Raw genomic sequence first — 15905 nt, 5'->3', positions numbered from 1 at the left:
GTGACATTGATTAATAAGATTATATAGGTTTCAAGTGTACATTTCTATGATATATGAACTGTATATTGCATGTGTGTCTGCCACCCAAAGTCAAATCATCTTCCTTCATGACGATGGATTATAGATTTTTAAATTCTCAACAAAACAACAACAAATCCAATAAAGCCATATAAAAAGAGGATAATACTTCATAACCAAGTTAGTTTTATCCCAGGAATGCAAAACTGATTTAACAATAAAAAATCAATGTAATCTGCTGTATTAACAATATAAAAGAAAACCCATATGATCATACCATTTGAGGAAGTGAAAGAATTTGACAATATTCAATATTCATTCATGATTGAATTCTCAGCAATCAAGGAATAGAGGAAACTTCCTCAAACTATTTGGGCATTATTATAAGACATCCATTATAGCTAAAATCTTTTATTTTTTAAATTTATTTCAGAGAGAGGAAGGAAAAGGAAGAGAGAGAAGGAAACATCAGTGATGAGAGACAATCATTGATTGTCTGCCTCCTATATATCCCCTACTGGGGATTGAGCCAGCAACCTAGTCATGTTCCAAGACTTGAAATCAAACTGTGGCCTCCTGGTTCATGGGTTGACTCTCAACCACTGAGCAACACTGACTGGCCTATAGCCAAATTTGTATTTGTTAAGTTTATTCCCAGGCATTTGATTCTTTTGGGTGCAATTGCCAAATGAATTGTTTTTTTCCATTTCTTTTTCAGAAGTTTTGTTTGGTATCCAGGAAGGCAATGGATTTTTGCACATTGATTTTGTATCCTGTAACTTGACTGTATTTGTTTATTGTTTCTAAAGGTTTTTTGGTGGAGTCTTTAGGGTTTTCTGTATACAGAATGGTGTCACTTGCAAAAAGTGACACTTTAACGTCTTCCTTCCCTATATTGATGCACTGTATTTCTTTCTCTTACCTTATTGCCCTGGCTAGGACTTCCAGCACTATGTTGAATAAGAGTGGCGATAGTGAACAACCTTGTCTTATTCCTGATTTTAGAGGAAAACCTTTCAGTTTTTCACCATTGAGTATGATTTTTAAACTTGTTATGAAGCAAGCTATTTCCGTTCGGTTGCTTTTACAATTTAGCATGTTTGTGTGTGTTTTTGAGTCACACCAGGCACAGGTTAATTTTTTATCTGCTTGCCCTATTAACAAAGATTCTGAGTCATCAGTGCTCCGGCATGCATCTTTTATCAAGTCCACAAATGAATGATGCACATCACAGTTTGGAAATGTTGTTTTAGTTAAAACTTTAAGCCTAAATTATGCAGCCTACATGGTCTAATATTGACTAATTACAACATAATTTATATACAACATTTTCATGATGGGATTAATACAATGCACTAAGCTTTAATTATCAAACAGACAATTAACTTCTGAGAAGAAAGATGAGCATCTATTAAGAAAACCACTCTACTGCACTCTTTTCTCAACCATTTCTTCCCCAAAATCTCATTTATCTTTATCATTAAGGAATATGATGTTACAATATGCAGATAATTTTTCTCAGAATTTTAACCACTGACAATTTATGTAAACTTGCTTTTAGGGAAATATCCACAATAAATGTGAGGAAAGAATTTAACTCTTTCTTTTGTTCTTTTTTTATATATATAATCTTTTGTTTTTCTGCCTGACATAAGTAGTCATAAGAGGCTCTGGCTGGGTAGCTCAGTTTGTTGAGCATCATCCCAATATGGCAAGGTTGTGGGTTTGGTCCCTGATCAGGGCACATACAAGAATCAACCAATGGATGCATAAGTAAGTTGAACAACAAATCAATGTTTCTCTTACTGTGTTTCTCTGTTCCTCTCTCTCTAAAATCAATCCGTCAATAAACAAAGTAGGTATAAGATAAGTGCTAAGATAATCACAGGTTTCATCATGAAAAATCTAGGCAATGAAGGTTCAGAAATCTGTGATGCACCAACCCAGTCTCAAAAAGAGAAATTCCTGAGAACACTGAACTGTGTTCTTTAAATTACATTTTATTTTGTAAGTAAAATATTATAAAAAATAATAAACAAAGATGATGTTGGAACCAATTGTGTAGAAATAGGTTAATCCATGAGGAAAATGATGTTGCCTTTCGAAAGTAGCCAAGGCGCAAACTCAACACTGTCATCCATACCTGCTCAATGATCTAACATAGTACTGAGCACCAACTCATATGTCAGAAAAACCCTGAAATGTCTAAACAAGAGGTAAATTGTTATGGAAGCACTTTCTTCTGCTTCCTACAAAATCTCATTTATCTTTATCCTAAGGAATATGATGTTACAATGTGCAGATAATTTTCCTCAGCATTTTATGTAGGTTACTTTATTTGAATGAGTTTCTTTTCAGAATGTATAAAAAATAAGTTTTAAGTTAAGAAACACCAGCAAGCCATCACATACAAAATTTATAGAATTATAATTAATTTATTTTAATAGAAAAATATATTTTGATGTTTTTAGTTTAGATTTATATGGTTCATTGTCTTTCTCTTCCCCTCTTTCCCCATTTCTCTCTCTCTCTCTCTCTCTCTCTCTCTCTCTCTCTCTCTCTCTCTCTTTGACATACACACAGATATAAAAAACACACAACTGCTAATTGTTAAGAAAAGAAGACATAAGGAAGGCCAAGAGACATATGAGAACATGCTCAAAGTCACTAATCATCTGAGAGATGCAAATCAAAACAACAATGAAGTACCATCTCACACCTGTCAGAATGGCTATCATCAACAAATCAACAAATGACAAATGCTGGCGAGGATCCAGAGAAAAAAGAACCCTCATGCACTGCTGGTGGGAATGCAGACTGGTGCAGCCACTGTGGAGAACAGTGAGGAGTTTTCTCAAAAAACTAAAAAGGGAACTCCCATTTGACCCAATGATCCCACTTCTAGGAACATATCCCAAGAAATTAGAAACACCAATCAGAAAGGGTATATGCACCCCTATGTTCATAGTAGCACAATTCACCATTGTTAAGATTTGGAAACAGCCTAAGTGCCCATCAGCAGATGAGTGGATTAGAAAACTGTAGTACATCTACACAATGAAATACTATGCTACAGTAAAAAAAGAAGGAATTTAAGAATATTTATCTTTCTCCAACTGGCTTATTTCATATAGCATAATGCTCTCCAATTCCATCCATTTGCAACAGCATGGATGGAATTGGAGAGCATTATGCTATATGAAATAAGCCAGTTGGAGAAAGATAAATATCACATGATCTCACTCATTTGTGGAATATTATGAACAACATAAACTGATGAACAAAAACAGATTCAGAGACAGAGAAGCATCAATAAGACTGTCAAACCTCAGAGGGAATGTAGGGAAGGGTGGGGGTAAGGGGGAGAGATCCACCAAAGGACTTGTATGCATGCATATAAGCCTAACCAATAGACACAGACACCAGGGGGGTAAGGGCATCAGTATAGGGGTGGGGAGGAAATGGGGTGATAAGGATACATATGTAATACCTTAATAAATAAAGAAAAATTAAAAAAAGAAAATATTCTTAGAACTCTATTTAACACACATAAGAGTGAATTTTCTTGGAATAAAAATAATTTCACTTAAAAAGCTCAAATCTAGGCATTTCAGATTGCATGATACACACTCATTTTCTTGATCAATTTTTTTTAATATACTCCAAAGTGGTCTTAGAGCTCTGCCTAGCTTCACACTCATCTTTCAAACACATATGCTCTAAATTATCTTGATTCTTTTGGTTGGTAATTTCATTTGTATTACAGAAGAGAAAGAAGTTGATACATCTCTTGACAAAGTGAGAGTTTTCCACACCTATCATTCTACTCTTTCCTCAGGCCCTTCACACTCACTAGTCAGATATTAGTTGCCGTCTGCCAGACATATCCAATCATATTTTTTATCTGCCTTAAAATTGGAATTTGAAAGAACTTCTAGAGATTTGTATCAACTATTTATTTCAATGCTCTCAGTACAGCTTTCTGTTTTATCTTCAATGCTCATTTTATCACTGATGTCAACTGTTGATTACGTGTCTCTTTTTCTAAAAAGATATAAATATGCAAGTTCACCACAGAATTACCTATCTCTAGAATATTATAAACAATATTAATGCTTTGAGTATGGAAATTACATCTACATTAGAAATCTCATATCTAACTTCCTATACGACATTATAACATAATTCTAGCAAATATCGCCAGCTAAACACCCAGGAACTCCACTGGAGCTTTCCTCGCTAACCTGTGCCAGTTCCACAGGGAGTCTGATGAATTCAGTTGTGGCAACTGTAATTGCTCTAGCCAAATCTTCAGAATCATCCATTCTTTCAGAAAACGTTCTTTGTTCTCCTTCAAGGTATCTCGTCCAGCCACTCTCATCATGGACTCCGCTACATCTTGTCTCAGCCACCCACCCAAGTTTGAGTGAATAACTGCCGTAGCCGCTTAACTAGAACCAACCCTTCTCCAGCTCCTTAAGCATCAACGTTGGCAAGTATAGACCGAAGAGCCCCTCTAGAAATAGGGCTTCAGCAATCTATTCACGTCAAACGAGCCACAGATGAAGTTTTAGCAGAAGCAAAGAAACCACGAACTGAGGATGAAGAGTGTGTGCGCCTTGATGAAGAGAGATGTGCTGCCCGCCTGGAGGGTCACAAAGAAGGGATTGTCCAGACTGGACAGAGTAGGTCTTTGTCGGAAGCTATGTCAGTGGGAAAAGTTGCTACAATCAAAGCCAAAGTTATGGCTAAGAAATGATCCACCATCAAGACTGACTTAGTTGATCACATAACCACTCGCAAACAGAGGAGTTTTGTGGGCGCTGAGGTAGATGTGACCGGGGTATTGTTGACAGAGAGAGTGTGGAGGACAGGGACAACTATCCTACAGAGCACGGGAAGACCTTTTCCAGGGATATTTGTGCAATTCTTCAGTCTGCGGAAGCCAGAGAAGAAGGACGTGCGCTTGAACAGCGACGGGGCCCTGTGGCTCCCACATTGTGTACCAAACAGCCTATCCCAGCTGCCTCCAACAGATATGACCAGGAAAGAGTCAAAGGAAAAGAAGAAACGGAAGGTTTCAAAATTGACACGATGGGCACCTGCCATGGGATGACGCTGAAGTCTGTGACGGAGGGTGCGGGGGCCATGAAGACTCAGACTCCCGCTCACAGCCAGTACCGAGACTGGTTTCTCAAGCAAGACCTCCCCCTAATCAGAAGAAAGGTTCTCGAACACTTATTATCATAACCCCTGCCACCTCCACCTCTTTCATAACCATGCTGAATGCAAAGGACCTTCTGCAGGACCTGACATTTGTCCCATCCGATGGAAAGAAGACACAGGGCTGCCAAGGAGAAAATGAAACTCTGACACAGAGGAAAGACCAGATGCAGCCGAGGGGCACCGCGCTCAGCCTCACGGTTCCCTGCAGAGTCGTAGACCAGCCTCTGACACTCAGGCCTCAGGACTGGGGCCGGGTCATGGCCGTCTTCGTGCAGGGTCCCTGCGTGGCAGTTCAAACGGTGGCCATGGCTTTTGCGTGATGGGTCACCAGTTGACATGTTTGCTAAAATTAAACATTGCCCATTAGCATCTCAAATATGATGAGGTTCCTCTAGACCCAACATTCAGAAGTGGGACGTAACAATGTTAGAGCTTGGCTATTACAAACGCCACTAGGACAGACCGGTTTTCTTAGGCTTCTGGGAAACACTGGATAGGTACATGGTGAGGCATAAATCCCACTTGAGATTCTGAATCATGTGGTTTCCCCGTCTGGAAATCTGGATTAAGAAGCGTAAATATACCTTCATCTAAACACTGAGTGTCAAGCTCCATGAATTTATTAAAATCTCGCAGATGAAGAAGGTCACGGATCGAGCAAAAGATCTCATCCGATGCTTTTGTGCTTCAAAGGGATCATATGATGCCTGTCATTCATAAGCAAACTTTTTGCCCTACAACTATTTTTTTTAAATATTAGCCTTCTAGTCTGTAATGGAAATTGTATGTTTTGATATAAGTTTTTTTCTCCATTGGTTAAACTAGCATTACTTAAAATATGTTTCTTTAGAAAAAAAAAAGAAACTGAAAAACTGTAAAAAAAAAAAAAAGTATGACAAGTTTTCTATAGCAACTGAAGAATTAATTTTATTCAATTGAATTTTTTTTGCATTTTAGGTAGATTAATTCTAAGAATGAAATGCTTACTTCAATAGCCCTATTGTGATATAATAGATATTCATTTTGCAAATAAACACGACCTAGCTTGTAACAAATTTTTTAATTTATTTTATCTTTAATGTCAAAATATTTTTAAAGTGAAAATGTGTTTCAGTTGATTATAAACTTGAAGGGCTTGGGACATATAGTCTATATTGTTATATTTTTTACAATGTCAAATCTATGATTTTAACTTATTACACTTTTGATAAACATTGCCCATTAGCAGGAAATAATTTATTTTTACTTGGTATTATTCTTCCAATTCATTTAACAAAATATTTTTATCTTATAAAACATTGATATGATCACACATTTGGCATGATTATTAAAATTTTCTCTTAAGACAGATAGTAATCCATAACATTGACTCTGGTGTGGATGAAAGATAAATGTCACTTTCAGATACAAATATATTTTTAAATAAAATAACTCATTTTCAATATTTCAGTGTGAACTACACATCCACATTAATTCATTTCTGTCTGTTCTTCACATACACAGACACTTACTATATCTCTTTATACTTACAGACAATGCAACACCTGACATGTTAATATATATTCTACAGTGCACAGAGTCATTTAGTCATGGTTTCTTGAAAATATTACACATTGCTACCATTTATTAGAAATTATAATTTGTCTTTTCTGCTCCATAGGCCTGCATCAAAAAATGAATAAATTAAACCTATATGTGTCTTCCTTCATTTTTCAATTTGTCTAATAACTCATTTTTCTATGAAAGTGTGCAGTCATCTATAGTCTGATTATTAAGAGCTTCTTCAAATTACTAACCATGGACATATTGACTTATTTAAAAATCTTTATTGTGACTCTTGCTCATGATCACATGCTGTAGATTCCAGTGTTGATAGAAATATGCTTGCTTCTTTTTTTAATGTTATACTTGGCCTATACTTAGATCATAAAAAAAAAAAATCTGGAAGGTAAGGATTGTATAGTTTATTAAACAACCCCTGAAATATAATGTTTTAGGGTGAGGAGTGGTAATGATATAGAAGCTTATGCTATTATTACCTTTAATCCAAGTTACCTCCCAAGAAGATTGAAATTTTTTTGACAATCGTTTTATTTATTTATTTATTTTTAAACATATATATATATATATATATATATTTATTTATTTCAGAGAGGAAGGGAGAGGGAAAGATAGAAACATCAATGATGAGAGAGAATTGTTGATTGACTACCTCCTGCAAAGATTGGGATTTTGAATTTATTGCAGTTAGTTTCCTTATATAATAATCTACACTAATAAAAGAGAAACATGGAAATTAACCATCACTTCACCACTCTGCTACACCCACAAGCCACGCCCGCCAGCCAATCAAGAGTAAGTATGCAAATTAACACAATTAAGATGGCAGCAGCCACGGAGCTGGAGCGAGCAGGAGGCTTGGGTTGACTCTGGCGATGGAAGAAACCAAGCTTCCCGCCTGCCCTGGCCAGCCCTGGGCTCCACTCAAGGCTATGAAGTTTCAATTATAGAAGATAAATAAACCCCAGATACCTGCTTCCAGCCCACCCTGGCCTCCGCTCAAGCATACGCTGAAAAAGAAAAAAAGGAGAGGCTGGGAGCTTGAGTCACTAGGGGGCATGGCCAGCCTGAAAACGGCCATTAGCCCCTAACCCAGGATGGCCAGGCACCCGAGTGGGACCCCCACCCTGATCCAGGACACCCTTCAGGGCAAACCAGCCAGCCCCCACCCGTGCACCAAGCCTTTATCTATACTAATAAAAGGGTAATATGCTAATTAGACTGGGAGACCTTCCAGGAGACCTTCCAGACGTTCTTCTGGACAAAGCCATGGTGGTGGGGCCAAGGTAGAGTCAGTTAGAGGCCAAGAGGGCAGGGCAGTTGTGGGTGATCAGGCTGGTGGGGGGTGGAGCCATTGGGGGAAAGCAGACCAGCGGGGGGGCCAGTTGGAGGTGATCAGGATGGGGGGGGCGGAATTTGGAGTGAGCAGGGCAGTTGGGGGTGAGCAGGCCAGTGGAGAGGGAAGGTGGGGGCGATCAGGCCAGCAGGGGGGGAAGTTGGGGGCAAGTACACTGGCACGGGGGGCAGTTGGGGATGATCAGGCTGGTGGGGGGGCATTTGAGGATGAGTAGGCCAGTGGTGGGCGGCAGTTGGGGGTGAGCAGGCCAGCAGGCAGGCAGGTGAGTGGTTAGGAGTCTGCAGTCCCAGATTGTGAGAGGGATTTCCAACTGCCAGTTTAGGCCCAATCCCTGTAAACTGGCAGTAGGACATCCATCGAGGAGTCCCAGATTGAAGAAGGTGCAGGTCTGGCTGAGGGACACCCCCCTGCCATGCACAAATTTTGTGCACCGGGCCACTAGTATTTTCATAAAAATCATGACTAAATCTTTTTGAACACAAAAAAACTTGAACATGCACATGTGTACCAAGACACCAAATGTTGCAAATAATTTAGTAGATTCATGAACCTCTAAAGTAAATCTGTGGATACTATGGGAGTCTAAAAAACTCAGTGAAAGACCATTGAATTAGGGTAAGCAATACGGCATTATAGTATACTTCAGACTGGAAGGAAAGCTAGGATACATTTAGGTAGAAGCTATTTGGTTGCCAAGGCCAATGACCTAGGGGTCATTTAATACCTATATGAGCAAGTGTCACAGATTCTCTTCAATTCTGGGCAAGACATGGTGTTCTAAAAAGGAGTAAGATTTAGGGAGTTAGAGGACTTGGTTAAATAAATGGGAAAAAAACAATGAAGTCAGGCAGGCCCAAACCAACCTACAAATTCAATTCTGTTTGATAAAAGGATTAGTTTCAGGAAATACAACTGGCAAGAATAAGTGAGGAAGAAGTTAATTCTCCCTTCTGTGACCCCAAACATTAAAGGCAAAAGATGAAAACTAGTGCTTCCAGTTAAATTAACAGCAGCAAAGACATTAATACCATAACAGAGTTTTTGAAAATTTTATACCATAATAATGTCTGTGAGTTCAGTAACAAAAAAAAATGTGTTTGTATTCATATGTATTTAATTTTAAATTATCTTTTACTTTATTTTTTTTATTGTTTACACTGTTACAGATGTTCCCCATTTTCCCTCCTCTTGCCCTCCTCCATTCAGCCCTCTCCCTACCCCCAGCCTTCACCACATTGTTGTCAGTGTCCATGAGCTATGGCTATATTCTTTGATAACTCATTTAATTTCATTTTACAAAAGTCTTAATGCATAAAACCATTACATTGGAAATTAATAATAAAAATAATTTTTTCACCACAAATAGCTTGAAGAACATCAATCTGAAAGGAATTAAACAACCCTACACAATCAAGGGAGTAGGGCACGTTTTCTCTGTTAAAATTTAACATTAGAAATTGTTGAAAATGTTAAAAGTGCCTAGTAACTTCTAATTCAGGTACAGAGCAACAGAATGAATGTAGCATTTGTAAATTCCTTGCCATTTAGACCAAGTGGCTTATTGATCTTCGGTTTGATTCAGTCTGAGAAGCAGGTTACTTGCCTATAATACAAGTTCCCTAGAATAAACTTGGAAAAAACTACTATGGAGTGGAAATTAACAGAAAATTATCTATTATCTTCTCACTTTTTTCATTTTAATTTTTGGTTAATCCTCACCTGAGGATATTTTTTCCATTGATTTTTAGAGATAGTGGAAGGGAGGAGTAGAGTAAGAGAGAGGAACATCCATATAAGAGAGACACATTGATTGGTTGCCTCCTGCACGCTCACCAATCGGGCTGGGATCAAACCTGCAACAGATTTACATGCCCTGGATTGGAATCAAACCCGGGACCCTTCAGTCCACCGGCTGATGCTCTAACCACAGAGAAAAATGGGCTAGGGTCTCACTTTAAAATTTTTTTAATTTATTTTATTTTTCTTGGCATTTTACCCCAAGTAAAAGAAGATTTTTTCTTCTAGTCTGGTTCACAAATATTTTCCAAACAAAAGACAATTTCACCAAACAAAATGCAGATATACTTTTGCTAATCACAACTTCTGTGAATTCACAAAGCAAATGATAAGAGTGGCCAATTCATAGAAAATTAGATATTATTTCAATATGTTCAGCTTTGCTTTCCTCATTTTTAAACATTACCAAATTTAAAATTTTTACATATTCCTACAAAAAACAAATTCATCAAATTATTTTATTTTAAAATACCCATAATTGTAATCAGGAGCTTTATTATCAAAATTATGTCAGGTGACACACATTTTGAAAAGATATAATGAGAACGTATTTAGAAGCTCTTTAAATGCTGAGATTATTTGTGATTCAGTTATTGGGTTAACTATAATTATCTTTCAGTTTCAGTTTCAAATGGCATTGCTAACTTAATTCTACTTATAGCCCTTTAAACAAAGCATTATGGCATTAGAATAATTTTGATAAGAAATAATGTTTGAGTAACTTATATGAATGAATTTAATGTACATATGAATGATAGACTCACAAAGTTGACAGAAGCCACATATATTGAAGCTCTCTTAACTTTTTCAGGAATATTGTCCATTAAGTAACGATTACAACTGCGTTTGAATATATCATGTCACGCAATATAAGCAGAAGGCTTCTTGGATTATGTAATACCTCTTCTTTGCCATTTTTTCTCCTTCAAGCTAGCTATTGAGCATTATCCTTCGGAATCGCTTGAGAATGATCAATAAGGCCAGAGAAGTTTTCTTGCCACTAGAGGAAGGAGAAACCAACATAATATGTTCTGCAACATGAACACTTTAAATCCAGCCCAGTCCCTAACCTGAAGTCACTGTCCCCCAACAGCTGCTGTCAGATATCTCCAGAGACCTGAGGCAGAAAGTGGTATGACACAGCTGGGGAACTGAACTATAAATAATTAGAATACAACAGAAGTGTGAGCAAAATTCCTCAATGCAATTATTAACTGTTAAAACAGGAAACGGCACCTGATGCCTGCCCTTCTCACAGCCTAATCCTCCTGGCTATCTGCACCATTCTCCTAGTCTAGCCTGACAAAGCCAGATGTGGCTTGGGCTCAAGTGCCCCCATGATCTCTCTCTCTTGCAAGTGATTTAAACAAAGAACGATGGAAAAGACCTGAAAGTAATATTTCAAATTAACTTCAATTAGTTTTTGATTGAAGAAGTTACAAAAAACTTTCCCTGGATTTCAGAAAACTCATTAATTTTTTTTACAATACTTCTCAATTTTTCTCAAAGCACACTAAAAATTACAATGTCTCCAATAGAATATGCAATGTAATAGATCACTGTATCTCTATTACATTACTAAAAAAGTACCATAAATATGATTGTTAAATGTATAAATGAATTTTTAATTATGTAACTTGAAAATTTCTATTCTACATATTTTAAACTGGTTGACAAAAACAGGAAATTACTAATGAGAATTGGAGACAAGGATATGGAATGCTGGAGGAGCCAAAGCAGTCCAGGTTTACAGAAATTCAGATGCTCTCACTGGCCAGGAAATAAGAAGAGCCCACACTTGTTCATATTCCAGCTGTACAAAGAGGATTGATCGGAGTGCAGTCTTAAGAGATTAACAGGCAAGATTTTGAGAGAAAAGAACTCAGGAAGGCGGACAGGCACAGAATAGAAATGTAATATGTCTCAAATCTTGGAATCAAATTATGAAGCTGCAAAGAGCAGTTATCCCAAAAGAAAACTGGTGTATAGGGGAAGTCACATTGGAGAATGGAATCCTCTTGGTCAGCCGCTGAAGGGTAAAGACAAACAAATAAACAAAACCAAAAACTTTATTTCCCTAATTGATTTCAAGCTTTCAGAATAAACATCTCCCAAGTCTCTACTTATATCTTTGTGGCTATAGCTTTGACACTACTTTGCATAAATTGTGATACTTTGGTGCCACCAAAGGGAGTAAAATCTAAATTTTCCATGTTCTCTAGCCTGTGTTTTTAAGAACAATACTTTGTACAATAGGAGAAAACCCAAATCAACTATCTATACTTACTAAACTAATTTTCCAATAAGTATGGTAAGCCAGGGACAGGGTGGCTTCAAATATGGGTACGATTTTGAACACTTAGAGCAAATATCATTCACTGAAAGAGAATCTCTATTAAAATAGCTTAAGGATTATTTTGTATAAATGATATAAAAGCAGGTTTTTATGATATAAAGGAAATTATCATTTTTTAATTTTTTTAAATATATTTTTTTGTTGACAGTATTACAGATATCTCCCATTTCTCCCCTTTCTTCTCCCCTCCTCCCAGCCCCTACCCACTCCAGGTCTTCATTACCCCATTTCCTGTGTCCATGGGCTATGCATATAAAAATATACTAGTAAGTTCTTTGGTTTATCTCTTCTCATCCCCCCAACCACACAGTGAGGTACTAGTATGTCAGTCTGTTCCATGCCTCCATGGTGGGGTCTTCTTTTGTTGGCCAATTCATTTTGTTTACTAGATTCTACAAATAAGTGAGATTATATGATATTTGTCTTTCTCAGATTGGCTTATAAGGGAAATTATTAAAACATTGTAATAATAGAAAACAGGGTTGCCAGAATATGATGACAGAGTATTTAAAGGAAGCCTATTAGTTATATAGGAAGACTCCTGAAAAAAAAAAAAATCATTTCAGAAGTAGAAATTTAAAAGGTTGTAAGAAAGGACATAAATTAGGACATAAAGCATAAGTGACATGAGATATCTGGGATGTGCAATGTGGGTGTGATGGGCCTTCCAGATATACTGATCATGGATTGAGTCAGCCAGAGGAGAGGACACAACCAAAGGCATTTGGTGAGAAAAGGTTTCTGTTCTGAAGGAAGACTAGGGAAGTGTTGCCGGCACCAGTGCCGACAGTGCCTTCTGGTGTTTCCCTCACAGGGTTCTTTGTGGTGTCTCAGCGCAGGCACCACTGTTGCTGTTTCAGGCCCCTTAACACCCTGCTTCACTTTATTTCAGCTGTCAGGGTTGATAGAAATGCTTACACTTCCAAAGCAGGTTGGCATCTGCGGGAGTTAGGAAGGATACTTTTGTGAACCTTATACTACTCTGTTTTAACAATGTCTTTAAGGTCTGAAATCAGTAGTGTTTGTGGTCCAATGTGTTATAGATTTCAGCTTTTACTTATAGTTTCTCACCCCAGTGGGCTGGGTAGGAAGAAAAATGTGCCTAATTGACACCAAGGTTTGTTCAGAATGTTTGCTCCTGTCTGTAATTTTGCTGGTCTCTGGTGGTTCCCCCTGTATCTGAAGGGGATACGTTCCATGACCCCCAGTGGGTGCCTGAAACCACAGATGGTACTGAACACTACATATACTATGTTTTTTTTGCTTATATATACGTATCTTTACACATAAAGAAAGCACTTCATGGCTTCTCTTTGGTATGCCCAAATTGCCAGGATCACTACTCTTGCACAATAAGCTCATTATTTAGTAAAACAAGGGTTACTTGCACTCTAGCACTGTGATACCATGACAGTTAACCTGATAACTGAGATGGCTAAGTGACCGATGGGCAGGGAGCATAGATAGCCTGAATATGTAAGACAGATGGAGGTTTTGTATCCTGGACAGGATGGAGCAAGAGGGTAGAGATTTCATCATGCTACTCAGGCACACAATTTAAAACTGCAGAAAGGGCTAAGGGATATGGGGGACTCTAATAAGTATTACTATAGGGCTAAGTCTGTAGAGTTCTAGTCTTTCTCATCTTAGGATAAATTTTCCTTCAGAGGACACCTCAACACTTCCTCCTATGTACATACCTGTGTGTGCAAATACATATTTATGTGTATACATGGATACACATATACACACATAGTAGCTGATAATTTTTCTTTTTACTTATATGTTGTTTTAGGTTACATATTTGAGTAGGACAATCTGGACATGCAAATAAAAATATGATTTCTGAGACTTAGTTTTCTCATTTGTAAGTCATTTCTTTATCTGGCATCAAAGTACCATACTATTTGTATTTCAAAATAAAGTTTCAGAATTAAAAGTGTTTTGGTTCTGATAGAACAATGATGAGGCAATAAAAATTAAATAAGAATTTAGTGTCTTGAACCCTGAAGAGTTTTATATAATAACTATCCATTTTATCAATCAGCTTAACAGTCTGTGCTCTCCTCAAAAAGCCAATAAAATAGTTTCTAACTTCTAAAGAAATTGATAACACTGAGCATACTTAGGGATTATACTTAGAATTATCTTGGTTAATTAATCATTTTTCAGCTTGGAAATATGGTCGGATGTGTTTTTTTGTGAGTGTATGTTTTGTTGGTTTTTTGTTTTTTTTTTAGAAACAGCAGGGGTAGGCAAATGTATGTTTACAGTTGTGAGTACAAAAACACAGTTTACTCTTATATTATTATTTATTAATTATTGCATTATGTTCCATATAAGCAACTGTAAACCTACTTTTGCTCACCCCTGTGTTTTCTGCTTAATTGCATAGCTCTGTAGTATCTAATTATGATTCTAGCCATTACTTTTAAAAATTATAATGTCTGTTATTGAAAGTAGTTATTCTGATATTCTTTCAAGCAATTTTATTTAGTAGTTTAAATAATGATTAATTTCAATTTGTATAAGGGGGGAAAAGTTCTAGAGAGTACATGTAAAGTTAACTCATTTAATTCACAAGTCCTTTTTTTTTGTCACACAAGTCTCTATACATTTACTTACAGGAAAGGGACACTCATCACCCTTATCATATCTTTGGTTTGTTGTTGTTGCTTTTTCTATTTCCTCCTGTGATCACACATTATGCTCTTTTGCCACTGAGACAGTAGTCGCCTTCCTTTAAAGACACTCACTCCAACACCAAACATCACCTCCTCAACAGAGAATTTCTGATGCAACTGGATATCCAAATCCATACATGATTGTACTTGTAAAATATTGTCATCCAACATAAAACTTTTTCAAAGGCCTACAAGTGTAATAAATTCAGGAGGAAAATATGGTGAAAGTGCTTTGGAATTTCAGTGTGGTTGTTAATTTCTTCATGTGTTAGCATGTTCCACTCCAAAACTTGTTATCAAAAGGTTTTATCCTTCAACTTTGAAGGAAAATAAAAGCAACAACAATCTCTAAAAGTCTGGATATGTTATCTACCAATGAAAAGCCAACTGGCAAAATAATAATTATTTAAATACTAGAGCCCCGGTGCACAAAATCCATGCACAGTGTGTGTGTGTATGTGTGTGTGTGTGGGGGGGTCGGGTGTCCCTCAGCCTGGCCTGCACCTTCTCGAAATCTGGGACCACTGGCTCCTAACCACTCGCCTGCCTGATCACCCCTAGCAGCCTCTGCCTTGGCCCCTACACCCGGGACCCAGGCTTCCCTCCTTTGGATGGCTGCAGGCACCCGGGACCCCGGGAGGCTTCGCCTGGGCCTGGCTTTGTCAGGAAGAACATCTGGTCTATCTGATCTAATTAGCGTATTACCCTTTTATTAGTATAGATTTTGTAAGATTTATAACCTTAGATGAAAACTGCATTTTGAAAACTTATTATTTGCCCTTATGGCATCTTCTAAGGATGCCAAATTTCTTTTAATAAGGGAGAAATAAGGTAGAAAGGTTTCACTCAGACATGAAATATTGTATATTAATATCTACCCAAAGCCTGATTCAACAAAATGGCAAAT

The 15905-nt window shown here is 37.3% G+C and overlaps 1 pseudogene; it reads left to right on the top strand.

Moving 5' to 3' along the window:
* Positions 1-970: 970 nt before the first annotated feature.
* On the top strand, positions 971-5778 carry LOC139015784 (parafibromin-like; annotated as a pseudogene).
* The last annotated feature ends 10127 nt before the right edge of the window (positions 5779-15905 follow it).

Source organism: Myotis yumanensis, unplaced genomic scaffold, assembly GCF_028538775.1.
Source record: "Myotis yumanensis isolate MYYU_CA2020_CCGP unplaced genomic scaffold, mMyoYum1.0.hap1 SCAF_8, whole genome shotgun sequence".
Lineage (NCBI taxonomy): Eukaryota > Metazoa > Chordata > Mammalia > Chiroptera > Vespertilionidae > Myotis > Myotis yumanensis.
Note: the sequence above shows the minus strand (reverse complement) of the source record. Positions and strands in the feature narration are given on the sequence as shown.